We start from the raw sequence: 14,004 nt of genomic DNA, 5'->3' as shown, positions 1-14,004 counted from the left end.
CAATTGTTGCCACACTTGAGCCCATTGATGCTGCCACTTTGCCAATCCATCTCACTGGGGGGTCTTCCTCTTTTTCTCTGACTCTCCACCTTACCAAATGTGATATCCTTCTCCAGCGATTGGTCCCTCCTGACAATATGTCCAAAGTATGAGAGACCAAGTCTGGTCATCTTGGCCTCCAAAGAGCACTCTGGCTGCACTTCTTCTAACACGATCTGTTGGTTCTTTTGGCAGCCCATAGCACTTGCAACATAACTCAAAAGCATAAATTCTTCTACAGTCTTCCTTATTCACTGTCCAGCTTTCGCATGCATATGAGGTTATTGAAAACACCATTGCTTGGGTTAGGCACACCTTAGTCTTCAAGCTGACATCTTTGCTTTTCAACACTTTAAAAAGGTCTTGTGCGCCACATTTGTCTAATGCAATACATCGTTTGATATCTTAGCTGCTGCTTTTGTGAGTGTTGATGGTTGATCCAAGAAGAATGAAGTCCTTGACAACTTCAATCTTTTCTCCATTGATAAGAATGGTGTTTATTGGTCCAGTGGTGAGGATTTTTGTTTTCTCTACATTGAGATGCGACCCATACTGAAGGCTGTCGTCTTTGATCTTTATCAGTAAGTATTTTAAGTCCTCTTCACTTTCAGCAAGCAAGGTTGTATCATCTGCATATCACATGTTCTTAATGAGTCTTCCTCCAATCCTGATGCCACGTTTTTCTTCATAGAATCCAAAAAGGTGATGATTCATTTAGAGTATTAAAAATAAATAAATAAATAACATACCTTGTATATTTACAAATTCCTGCCAGTTGTCACTTAAGGAAGCTTCTTGGCAGATGCCACATGACTTTTCTGCTTGTATTTCAATTGTGTGTGTCACCTGGGAACACATTACGCCGTGGGTACTGGAGATTCTTGTATGAAGAAGAGGAGAGCTGATACTGTGGCAACTTGCAGACTCCTTCCATTTCCTCTGCAGATTCTAGAGGCTGAGAAGAAGAATGCTTTGTTTTAAAAAGGGTCCATATATTACTTAAGATCGATAAACAATGAGCGGGAGAGATAGCTACAGTTAAAAGATAAATTATGTTGCACAGACTCTGCAAGTGTTTGAGAAACTGAAAGATGAGAACGTGTAATTCTTTCTATTGTTTATTCAATATGACTCAGTGTCTATTGTTCCAGTTAGGCTAGGCATGGAGTTGTTGTTATTGTGTTTTTTCCAGTCGATTCTGACTCATAGTGACCCTGTACAGTTGCTGGATAAGAATATGCTTAAACCAAACTTTAAGAATATCACGAACTGGGATAAAATTTTAAAAATAAAAAACTTGTTGCCCTCAAGTTGGTTCCAACTCATGGTAACCATGATGAGAACTACTATATAGGATTTTCTTGGCTATGGGTATGGCAAGCAGTTAAGTGTTTGACTATTAGCAGAAAGGTTGATGGTTTAAACTAATTAAGAGGTACCTCAGAGAGATGTGGCAGCTGAGGACTCTACTAGATTCATGGAGGGAAAGAGGATGTGTGCTGGCAGCTTGGGGTGGGCTGGGGTGGGGCAGGGCGTGTCCTTTGGCTGTTTGAATGATTGCATATTCCTGAGTGTTTTGGTGCACATCCAAAACAAAAGCAAAAACAAAAACAGAGGGATAGAAGCAAATACTGTTGAATAGTGAAGCATGCAGGGGATTGTAATCATTGCACAGAAATGAACTGATGTTCCACCATGTGAACTATCGCTCAATTCACAATAAAAACTTAAAAAAAAAAAAGAGATCCCTTGGGGGATTGGCTTGGATCTCAAGCTTGGAACCCTCACAGACCGTTTTACTTTGTGCACATGATGTTGCCATGAGTCGGAATCTATGTGATGGTAACTGACAGCAGCAGCAAGAACAGTCTTTATGGAAATAGATCCATGGAGCTTTCTTTAATGGCGTTGCTTAAATTGTTAAGTGCTGTGGAGTTGGTTCCGACTCAGTGACCCTGTGAAGGGTTTCCAAAGCACTGCTGGTGGATTTGAACTGCCAACCTTGTAGTCCAGTGCTGATCCTACAGCGCAACACCAGAAGTCTCTGCTAGGTGGGTTCAAATTGGCAAACTTTAGCTTAGTAGTTGAGAATAAGCTGCCTGCAAACCTTGTTACTGTTAATTGCTGTCAGTCTCGACTCATATTGACACTGTGTAGGGTTTCAAAGGAGTGATTTGTGGGTTTGAACCATCGACCTAGTGGTTAGCAGTCCAGTGTTTTTCCTACAGCATCACACCAAGACTTCTTGCACTAACTTTGTTGTTGTTGTTAAGTGCCATGAATCAGTTCTGACCCATAGCAACCCTAAATAGGGTTTCCAAGGAGCGGCTGGTGAGCTTGAACCACCAACCTTGCAGTTCAAGTGGCTTTGCAGTCTGGCGCATTAACCCGCAGCACCACACTTGGGATACCTGGTGAAAATTTGCAGATCAGACATTTCAGCTATACAATCACAGTTATGATTATATTGAGACCAGGTTTTATTATAAAGACCGGGAATCACAAATTGAATGCAGTCCAGAGAAATTATAAACATGTTCAGTTTGGCCAGTTCAGTGTTCTAAAAACAATGGAATGGACCCTTAGCCACAGTGCATAACCCTTCCTGTTGTTTTATACTGGCTGCTTTATGCTGAGGACACTGGTACACACTTATTTATACTTTGAGGATCCCTGCCCTGGTGCTTCCTGACATGTAACATCCCAGATAACATAAGAACATAATAAACATGGATAGGCTGGATCTTCCCAGATCAACTCTCTACCAGTTGTTTCCTTTCCTTGTCATTAAGCAGTAGACACTATCCGGAAAGGATATCATATCAGAAGAGATTTCTTAAGCACTAAAAACAAGAGAAAAGTGGCTGTTCAGTGCCACATTTCAGCTGTCTCCTCAAAGTAGATTTGGTTGTTATGATGCAAATGGAGTAAAGCTTTCAGGACCTTCTTTTCCTGATGAGGCACAACTCAAAATGAGGAGAAACAGCTGTAAACATCATTGGAACATGGAATGTAATAAATATGACTCTAGGAAAATTGGAAATTGTCAAAAATGAAATGGAACTCAAAAAGATCGATGTCATGGGCATTCATGAGCTGAAATGAATTGGTACTGGCCACTTTCATCTGATAATCATATGATCTGCTATGTCAGGATTGACATTTATCATCAAAAAGAACATTTCAAGATCTATCTTGAAGTACAATGCTTTTCTCTGATAGGATAATATCCATATGCCTACAAGGAAAACCAGTTAATACCACCATTAGTCAAATTTATGCACCAACCACTAAACCCAGTGATGATGAAACTGAAGAGTTCTACCAACTTCTTCAGTCTGAAATTAATCAAACATGCAATCAAAGCGTATTTGCTATTGCTGGTGATTGAAATGCAAAGGTTGGAAACAAAGAGGAAGGATCAATAGTTGGAAAATATGGCCTTCTTGATCTCAATGATGCTGGAGATAGCAAGATAGAATTTTGCAAGACTGATGATTTCTTCATTGCAAATACCTTTTTTAAACAACATAAAAGATGACTATGAACATGGACCTCACCAGATGGAATACACAGAAATCAAATAGACTACATCTGGTAAAAGAAACGGTGAAAAAGCTACACATCATCAGTCAAAACAAGACCAGGGGCAGGCTGTGGAACAGACCATCAATTTTTTATATTCAAGTTCAGGCTGAAGCTGAAGAAAATTAAAACAAGTCCACGAGAGTCAAAATATGCCCTTGAACATATCCCACTTGAATTTAGAGATCATCTGAAGAACAGATTTGATGCATCAGACGCTAGTGAGCGAAGACAAGAAGAATTGTGGGATGACATCACAAACATCAAACAAAAAGAAAGCAAAAGGTCATTAAGAAGGAAAAGAGTGCAGTGGATGTCTGAAAAGACTCTGAAACTTGTTCTCCAGCATAGAGAAGATAAAGAGGATAAAGCAAATGGAAGAATGAGGAGGTTAAAGAGCTGACTAGGAAATCTCAAAGGTCAGCTTGAGAAGACAAAGTCAAATATTATTGTGAAATATGCAAAGACCTGGAGTTAGAAAAGGGAAGAATAGGCTCAGAATTTTTCAAGTTGAAAGAATTAAAGAAAAAGTCAAGCCTTGACTTGAAATATTGAAGGATTCTATGGCAAAATATTGAATGATGCAGAAAGCATCAAATAAGATAGAAAGAATGCACAGTCACTGCACCAAAAGGAAATGGTCAATGTTCAACTATTTCAAGAGGTAGCATATGATAAAGAGCCAATGATATTGAAGGAAGAAGTCCAAGGTGCACTGAAGGCATTGGCAAACAACAAGCCTCCAGTAATCAATGGAATGCAAACTGAAATCTTTCAAACTGAGGTGGCACTGGAGGTACTCACTCCTCTATGCCAAGAAGTTTGGAAGACAGCTTTCATGGCCAACTGATTGGCAGAGATCCATATTTGTGCCCATTCTAAATAAAGGTGACCCAATGGAATGCAAAGAGAGCTCTGATAGCGTAGTGGTTAAGAGTTGGGCTGCTAGCCTCAAGGTCAGCGGTTTGAAACTACCAGCAGTTCTATGGGAGAAAGAGGAAACTTTCTGCTCTCATAAAGATTTACAGCCTCAGAAATCCTATGCAAGATCGCTATGAGTTGGAACCGACTCCACAACATACCACCACCACCACAAATGGAATGTGAAGATCATCAGGCAATATCATTAATGCCACATGCCAGCAAAATTTTCCTAAAGATAATTCAAATAAAGACCCAAGCCATGGTATTTTCAATAGCTGCAACAGTACAATGATAGGAAACCACTAGAGGTTCAGGCTGCATTCAGACTGGGATGTGGAACAAAGGCTTTGATATAAGATACGTCGTGGCTGAAAGCAGAGAATACCAAAAAGATATTTACCTGTGCTTTATTGACTATGCAAATAATTTCGATTGTGTGGATCATGATGAACTATGGATGACATTGTGGAGACTGAGTATTCCAGAACACTTAATTGTTGTCTTGAGGAACCTGTGTAAGGGTCAGCCATTCAAACAGAACAAGGGGATACTAAATGGATTAAAATTAGGAAGTTTGCCCCAAGGTTGCACTATTTCACCATAGTTATTCAGTCTTTATGCTGAGAAACTAGATTATATGAGGAAAAATATGGCATCAGACTTGGATGAAGACTCATTAACAACTTGCCATATGCAGATGATAAAACCTTACTTGACGAAAGCAAAGAGGAGTTAAAATATGTATTGATGAAGATCAAAGTCCACAGTTTTCTGTGTGGGTTGCACCTCATTGTAAAGAAAACAAAAATTCTTATCACTGGATCAATAAATAGCATCATGATAAATGGAGAAAAGTTTGAAGTTGTCCAAGACTATTTTCTAGGTCCACTTTAAGCACTCATTGAAGCAGCAGTCAAGAAATCAAAGGATGTATTACACACTAGGCAAGTCTGTTGCACAAGACTTTTTTAAAGTATTCAAGTGCAAAGATGTCAGTTTGAGGACTAAGTTGTGCCTGGCCCAAGCCATGGTATTTTCAATAGCTCCATATGCATGTGAAAGTTGGACATGGAATAAGGAAGACTGTAGAAGAATTGATGCATTTGACTTATGGTTTTGGAGAAGAATATTAAAAGTACTATGGACTGTCTTCAGCTTATAACTGGTTGGATTTGCTAAAAGGGAAATTAGAATTTGCCCAGGGAAATAGGGTTCTTGTCAAGTCTTTGTAGAGTATGGGGCCTTAGGTGGAATCCTTAGCTCACCCAGAACCTTCTGAGTTGGGACATTCTCACTTGAAAAGACATGCAGACCAACCAAGAACTGCTAGGAGAACAGAAGAATCTTATTGAAAGAAAGAAAAAAAAAAAAACTGTAGAAAAAAAGCAGACTGTTTGGCTGTTAGAATATTCAACAAGATGCTTGCTTTGGAGGCATGAGGACAAGAAAAGTCAGCCCATCAGGGAAAACCCCCTTCTAAGACTGAAACTCAAAGGGACCCCACAAGCAGTATAGTATGCTCGCTGGTGACTACCTGGGTCTACTTGTGAATTGAACTGTGGGAAATGCAGCAATGAAGACATGGGCTGAGTTTGGCCATGTTCCATTGGCAGCCGTTGACCTTGAGATAAAAGAGAGAAAAGGAAGGGCTAGCTGGTCTGAAGTTTAGGGAGATATGTGAATTATCGAGCCCATGGGCACTGATATAGCCTCTGGGGGCTAGTGCTGAGAGTGAAGCTGCCAGCTGGTCTGACATGCAGGGAACCATGCATGAACTCCCAAACTTTCAGCTCGTATCCATTTTACCTAGCTTGGATGGCTAGCTGACCAGAACTTGACCAAATGAAGATAAAGATGCTTGATATTGTAAGCAAGTGTGAATTGCTACAATTTGGTGAACTGGACCTTTGCTTATGGATGCAGTTGCTCAAAATTTTGACCAGAATGTCAGGTTTCTTCATATCAAGCAACAAACTTGTTTCCTCATTGTACTGGGTTGATATGGATGGACAATCTAGACATTGGTTATCAAAAATGGGGGACTATAAAGGCACAAAGTGACTGGCTTAAAAGCTTTCATGAGTGTGCTTAGTTTCAGAATGAGGTAGATAAGGTAGAATCTCCACTGAATAGTTTTCCTCTTATCCAGATGGATCTGGTGAAACGGGGTGGGGGATGATGATGATAGGATTTTATGATTCAATTATGAGTTATTGTTAGCAGGATTAATTGTGATTCTCACAACTGTAATTGTAAGAGATATGTAACTAAAACGGGTCAGTAGTTAATCTTTCATTTCAGGAACAGACCATCCAGGAGCATGAAGAAGGAGAACATGAGTGGAGTGTGAGATCCTACCTAGAAAAGCAGCGACTGCAGAGGCAGTGGCAAAGGCAATGGCATGGAAAGAAGGAGCAGCTGCAGGCTCTAGGCCCATGGACTGAGTAAGGCTGTGTGCCAGAGGGCAGGAGGCTGGCTGGCAGAATATACCCTTAGGGCAGTTAAATAAATAAATATTTTTTTGCTGTGTATGTGTACATCAAATATTTTTGCATCATTCATTTTTGAAATATAAGATGTAAAAGGGAAGCCACAGGGAGGAAGTAGGATAACTGTTGTTGCAGGGAGGGGATTGTAATCATTGAGAAGAAACAAGACATATGGTCTGTTAAAAGCTGATGACTTTGCCTGTTAACTGTCACTCAATTCACAATAAAAAGTTAAAAAAAAAACAAAAAAAAAACATAGACTGCCAAAAGAACAAACAAATCTTTGTGGGAAAAAATGCAGTCAGAATGCTCCTTAGAACCAGGATGGCAAAAATTTACTTGGGTTTGATATTAATAATTTGTTGTTGTTGTTGTTAGGTGCCATTGAGTCAGTACTGACTCATAGCAACCCTGTGCACAACAGAACAAAACACTGCCCGATCCTGGGCCAACCTCACAATTGTGATATTAATTATACTGTTCAATAGTTTCCACATTCTGTTAGGTCATCTTTCTTTAAAATAGGCACAAATATGGATCTTTTCCAAATGGTTTCCCAGGCAGCTATCTTCCAAATTTCTTACCATGAATGAGTGAGTTCTTCCGTGCTGCATCAGTTTATTGAAATATTTCAATGGATGTTCCATCAATTCTTAGAGCCTTGTTTTTCACTTTTGGCTTTCTAACTCCAAGTCTTTGCATAGTTCATTATAGTACTTAACTTTGTCTCTTTAAGCTGTCTATTCAACATTTCTTCCAGTCACTTTAGTTACTTTATTTTCCGATCAAGTTTCAGAGGCATCCACTTTGGTCTTTTCTTTCTTATCTACCTTTTTAATGATGTTTTGCTTTCTTCATGTATGACATTCTTGATGTCATCCCAAAACTCCTCTGATATTCCATCTCTAGTGTCTAATGCATCAAATCTGTTCTTTATTATTATTACTGTGAATTATGTGATAGTTTACATGGAAGAACATTATCTTTACATTCATCCTATCGTATTTCATTTCGTTACAATGATTACAATCCCATGTATGCATCATCAAACAACCAAAGGGTACACCACACAGATCTGCCTCACGGCTGCCAGCACACAGCCCCTCTCCCTTCCTGAGTCTAGAGTCCCCAGCCGCTCCATCTTTCCACGTTATCATCTCTGCCTCCATCCCTGGCGTCATTGCTTCTCTGGATAGGGTCCCACATTTTGCTTTTCTCTCTTTATTCCAGGGTCCTCCGCTCCTGGACTGCAAAATCAACCACTCCCCTCCTTTTGTTACAAAGCATCTATGTTTACCTTTCCAACACTCACAGTCATTCCTGATAGCAATCATTCCCCATTGAACCACAAGAGTCTTATCCCCATGACCTTTCATGAGCCGCATTCAGACAGGTTGGAAACAATCTTTCCCTGTACCCTCTGAAACTAGGTTCCCTATTGAAAGCTTGTAAGTCAGTCACTTCTTGCCTAAAGCACCCCCATTTTGGGTAGCCAATGTCTAAGTGACCCATCCTTGTCCACCCTGCATACCAAGGGGGTAGGAATGATCAAATCTATTCTTGAAATGGTCTCTAAATTCAGGTGGTATAGACTTAATTTTCTTTTACTTTTCTTGAACTTGCATATGAGAAATTGAGAGTCTATTCCACAGTTGGGTCCTGATCTTCTTGGGATGATGATAATGAGTTTCTCCATTGTCTCTTCCCCCAGATTTAGTCGATTTGATTTATCTGCTGAGGTCCACATATATAGTTGTTGTTTATATTTCTGAAAAGAAGTATTTGCAATAAATAAGCCATTGGTTTTGCAAAATTCAATTATACAACATCCAGTGTTATTTCTAGCACCAAGGCCTTATTTTCCAACTACTGATCCTTCCTCTTTGTTTTCAACTTTCACATTTCAATCACCAGTCATTATTAATGCATCTTGGTTGCATATTTGATCAAATTCAGACTGAAGAGGTTGGTAGAATTCTTCAACTTCATCATTGGTTTTGATGGTTGATGCATAAACTTGAAGAATAGTTGTGTTAACTAGTCTTCTCTTCAGATGCATAGATACTATCCTATCACAGACAGTGGTTTATTTCAGAATAGATTTTGAAATATTCTTTTTGATGATGAATGCAGTGACACTCCTCTTGAACTTGTCAATTCCAGCATAGTAAACTGTACAATTGTCTGATTCAAAATAGCCAATGCCTATTCACTTTAGCTCACCAGTGCCCTAGGACATTTATCTTTATGTATTTCATTTCATTTTTGATGCCTACCAGTTTTTCTGAATTCATACTTTGTACATTACATGTCCCAATTATTAATGGCTATTTGCAGCTATTTCTTTTCATTTCGAATTGTGCCCCATCAGCAATGGAGGTTCCAAAATCATTACTCCATCCATGCCATTAAAGTGGATTCTACTTTGATAAACTAGTTCTTTCTTAGTTGTATTTTGAGTGTCTTCCAACCTGAAAGGCTCATCTTCCAACACTATGTCAGATAATGCTTTGCTGCTAGTCATAAGATTTTCAAAGGAGCTCTGGTAGCGTAGTGGTTATGAATCGGGCTGCGAGCCTTAAGGTCAGTGGTTCGAAACTACCAGCTGCTCCGCAGGAGAAAGATGAGGCTTTCTACTCCCGTAAAGATTTACACCCTCGGAAACCGTGTACAGGGTTGCTACGGGTTGGAACCGACTCGGCAGCACTTAACAACAATCTCTTGACAGTGGACCACATATTCCTTCTTTCTAGTCTGTTCTTTGCAGTTCTGGTGTGGCATTGTAGGATAACCACTTGACTGCAAGGTTGGTTTGAACTACAAGGTTGGTGGTTCAAATTCACCAACCACTCCTGAGAACCCACATGAGTCTATGAGTGTCTTGAAAAGCAATGCATATGATCACTATGAGTCAGAACTGACTCTATGACACTTAACAAGAAGAAGTCTGCTTTTAGCTTGGAATCTCTGGTGAAATGTGTCCACCATAGTTGACTCTATTTCTGTTTGAAACACCTGTCACAAACCTTCCAGCTTCACAGGAACATGCAAGTCACTACAACATGACAAACTGACAGATGTAGGCAGAGCAGAGGAATGAATATATAGGCCAATTATGTACAGTTCTTTAGGTGATCCTTAGTACTAACTGAATTTGAAGAGGACCAGGGTTAGTGATATTTCTCAAAAGCAGTGGGAGGAGGGAGATTAGATCTTGGGTTTGCCACTGCTTTAACAGTAAAAGTTGGGTGTATCATTAAAGAAGGCTTTTTTTGCAAAAGTTTTTCAAGGGCTCTGACAGTCTAAACTTTCCCAGCAGTTTAAAGTGTGGTCTAAAGTCATAATGTGCAAGGGTGAATCAAAAATTATCCTCATTCTTGCTGTGGAATTTATTTAAATCAGCTTTTACAAAAGACAAATACATCATTTTTCGATATAATCTCCTTGCTTTTCAATACACTTTGTCCATCTGTCAACAAGCTTTCATATTTCCTTATTTAAAACTTTATTGAAAGTTTTTATTGTGAATTTAGTGATAGTTTACATGGGAGAAGATTGGTTTTGCGCTCATTTTTTCATTGCAATGATTACAATACCCTCCGTGCATCATCATTCAACAGTATTTGCTTCTATTCCCTCTGTTTTTTGGGGGGTGGGGTACGGGGGTGAGATGTATACCAATACACTCAGGAATATATAACCATTTAAACAACCAAGGGGTACATTCTGCCTCCTGGCTGCCAGCATGCAGCCTTTCTCTTTCCATGAGTCTAGAATCCTCAGCTGCTCTATCTCTTCATGTCCTCATCTCTGCCTCCATCTCTGATGTCACTGCTTCTCTGGATAGGGTTCCACATTCCGCTCATGCTCTTCTCCCTTGATGGTCCTAGGGTCCTCTGTTTCTGGAATGTAAGATTAACTAATCCCCTCGTTATATATATATATATGTTTTAGGCTGAGCTGTGAGCCGTAAATGCACCCCTGTCTTCACTTCTTCATCAGAGGTGCATCTCTGTTCTCAAAGGGCTGCTTTCAAGGTAACTAACAGGTGAAAACTCAATGGAACAAGATCAGGACTATAGAGAGGATGCTTTAGCAACTCAAATGGAAGTTTTTGCAGAGTGTCAACAGTGTGGGCAGAGGTGTGCAGATGTGCATTGTCATGCAAGAACACAGTGCCCTTGGATAGTGTTTAAAGTGGTTTAGGTTTCAGTTCTTCAGTGGGTATTTCACTGTAATGAGCACTGTTGGTTGTTGAACCTTTCTCCTGATAGTGTTCCAATACTGGAGAATCCCAGAAAACTGTAAGCATCAATTTTCCAGCTGATGGTTGACTTTTGAACTTTTTCTTAGTGATTAAGGATGTTTCTACTCCATACTTTGCCATTTACTCTCAGGCTTGTGGAGATGAATCCATGTCTCGTTACCAGTGATGATTTTTTAAAAGAAACTTTTACCTTCCTTCAAGTATTGGTGTAAATTTTGTTTGCAGAGGTCCAAAAGCTTCTGTTTATGCTCTTCCGTGAGTTGTTTCTATACCTATCTTGCACAAACTTTTCAAAACTCAAGTCTGTCATGGATTACGACATGGCTGATTTGCAAATCAGCCTCTTTCTTTTTTTTGCCAGCCTTTCTCTTTCCATGAGTCTATGGCTGATTTGCAAATAACTGATTTGCAAGTGACTTACCACATAATCCACAGTCACTCATCTATTTGATAGAATCTTTTCATGTGCATGCTCAATGTTTTCATCAGCCATGGACATGGACAGGCGTCTTAAGATAACCAGAGTGTGGATAATTTTTGACTCACCCTCATAGATATGTATTCTACTCAAATTGCAAAATTGAGCAAAGAGATGCCTTAGAAGGGCATCTAGAAGTACTAAAAAATGCCCATTTATAGCACATACTGCAAATACTTAACCATACTAACAAGTCCCTCTCTTCCTTTCACTCCAAAGTGCACTTTCCACTCCTTCTTTATGAAGTATTTGGTCAGTGTCTACCATTGCACTAGACATTGCAGCAGGCTTAGGGACACAAAGTGAACCTACAGAAGACAACAGTTCTTCTAGTCTGATGGAGGTTGAATGAACCTCTGAAACTCTTGCCTGGAGATACTCTTTAAATCTTAAAACAAAAATGTCCCGAAGTCTTCTTAAAACCAAACAATAGTCTATGTCAAAAATGACTATCTTCAGCATTATGCTTTTTTAAGAATTTTCTTCATGGAATTAAAGTGACAAATGGAACTTGAAAGATTAGACAGGAACCTTTAGGGCCAGTGCATTTTCTTCTTTGAATGAGAATATATCACAATTCCACATATTATACCTTTTCTCTTTAAAATAAAAAAGTTTTTCTTAGGCAACATAATTTACTAAACATTAGCGGCTGAAGGAAATGTGTGTTAACTGATATACAATGTCCCATGAATACCCTTTGCACATCATCTGAAGTTTAGTCATTGAGTAATTCTGGTTAAGTTGAGAGCATGATGTCTTTCTACAGATTCAGCAGTACATTTTAGAATAAGAGGAAGCCTTTCCAAATTTGTTCATAGTAGAAGATGGAGAGAGATTGAAATCAAACTTTATCTGGCTCCAAAGCCCTGTACATCGTTTCGCACTAACTGAAAATTTCCCTAAGACTCTTGTATTTCCCTTAAGGGCATTAAACAAGAAAAACATCTCCACACTCTGAAAGTCCTCAGTAAGTTTACTGTGTTATACTGCAAAGAGGCACTTTCATAAGAAAAAAACAAGCATCTAGACTTGTTAATGTCTCACTCTGGTCCATCATTTGGGGATGGTTTTAAATCTCTGCCACCCAACTAACTGGAAAGGAAAATTAAAACTGTACTTTTCACTGGCTGTTTGCTACTGGGAAATTTTCTCAAAAACTGTTCTTGAGTAATAAGTAGAACCTCGGCGCTCATTACGACGTTCACTGTGCTTCACAAGTGAGTGTTCCTAAATTTATGTTTGGTTTCAAAGGCCTCCAAAATGTTTTCTAAATGGCTAGACAAGCTGGTATCACAGACACACAGGCAGGTGCTGAGCCCCTGTTCCCCTAGTAGGATTGCTTCCCCACAAACCAAAATCAAACTCATTTGCTGTTGAGTCAAATTCCAATTCATAGTGGTCTATACCAAATCCAAACCAAGTCCAATGCCATCGAGCTGATGACAATGCATAGCACCCTACACAGGGTTCCCAAGACTGTAAATCTTTATGGGAGCAGACAGCCTCATTTTTCTCCTGCAGAGTGGCTGGTGGGTTCGAAACCCCAACCTTTCAGTTAAGCAGTTGAGCACTTAACTAATGTGTTACCAGGATTTTGGTATTCCTTCCCCAGTCTTGTCAACTTTTTCTTTGTAAATTCTCATTTGCCCTTAGCCAGACCTTCTCCCTTATTCCCCAGCCTGGTCCTCACCTTATCAACAGAGTAGAATGTGCCACAGTTGATGAGTAAGGACCACAAGGAGGTAACATAGCAGATTTCAGCTTCGGCTTTTGTTATCTCTTGACTCAGAAGTAGGTACCAGACAAATGGAAACCTTGAAGGTGTGCTAAGGGTATGGTCATCCCATCCTCGACTTCTGCTAGTCTGCAACTTCTTCACCTTACAGTAACCTTGCCAGGCAGCCATCTGTCACCCCCATTTTAGTGGGGAGTAACTAATGTCCATAGTTCAAGTTGACTCAGCTACACAAGGAAATCTTTCATTGCTATGACCCATCCCCCCCTCCCCCATACACACACACTCCCTGTTCCCTCCTGCTCCCTCCCTGCCATACATTTAAGATGACCTTCACCAGTCTGGTTCTGGCAGGAGTCATTAATTTTTATTATTAAGTTGTCTACTGGGTTTGTCATTCTATTTACCTAAATGGGTCACACCCTTCTTGTAATTTACCTAGAACTAGCTTCCTGAAAGCCAATTCCTGTTGCCCCTCCGGCAA

This window comes from Chrysochloris asiatica, unplaced genomic scaffold, assembly GCF_000296735.1.
Source record: "Chrysochloris asiatica unplaced genomic scaffold, ChrAsi1.0 scaffold00044, whole genome shotgun sequence".
In the NCBI taxonomy this organism is placed as follows: domain Eukaryota; kingdom Metazoa; phylum Chordata; class Mammalia; order Afrosoricida; family Chrysochloridae; genus Chrysochloris; species Chrysochloris asiatica.
This window is presented reverse-complemented; position numbering follows the sequence as displayed.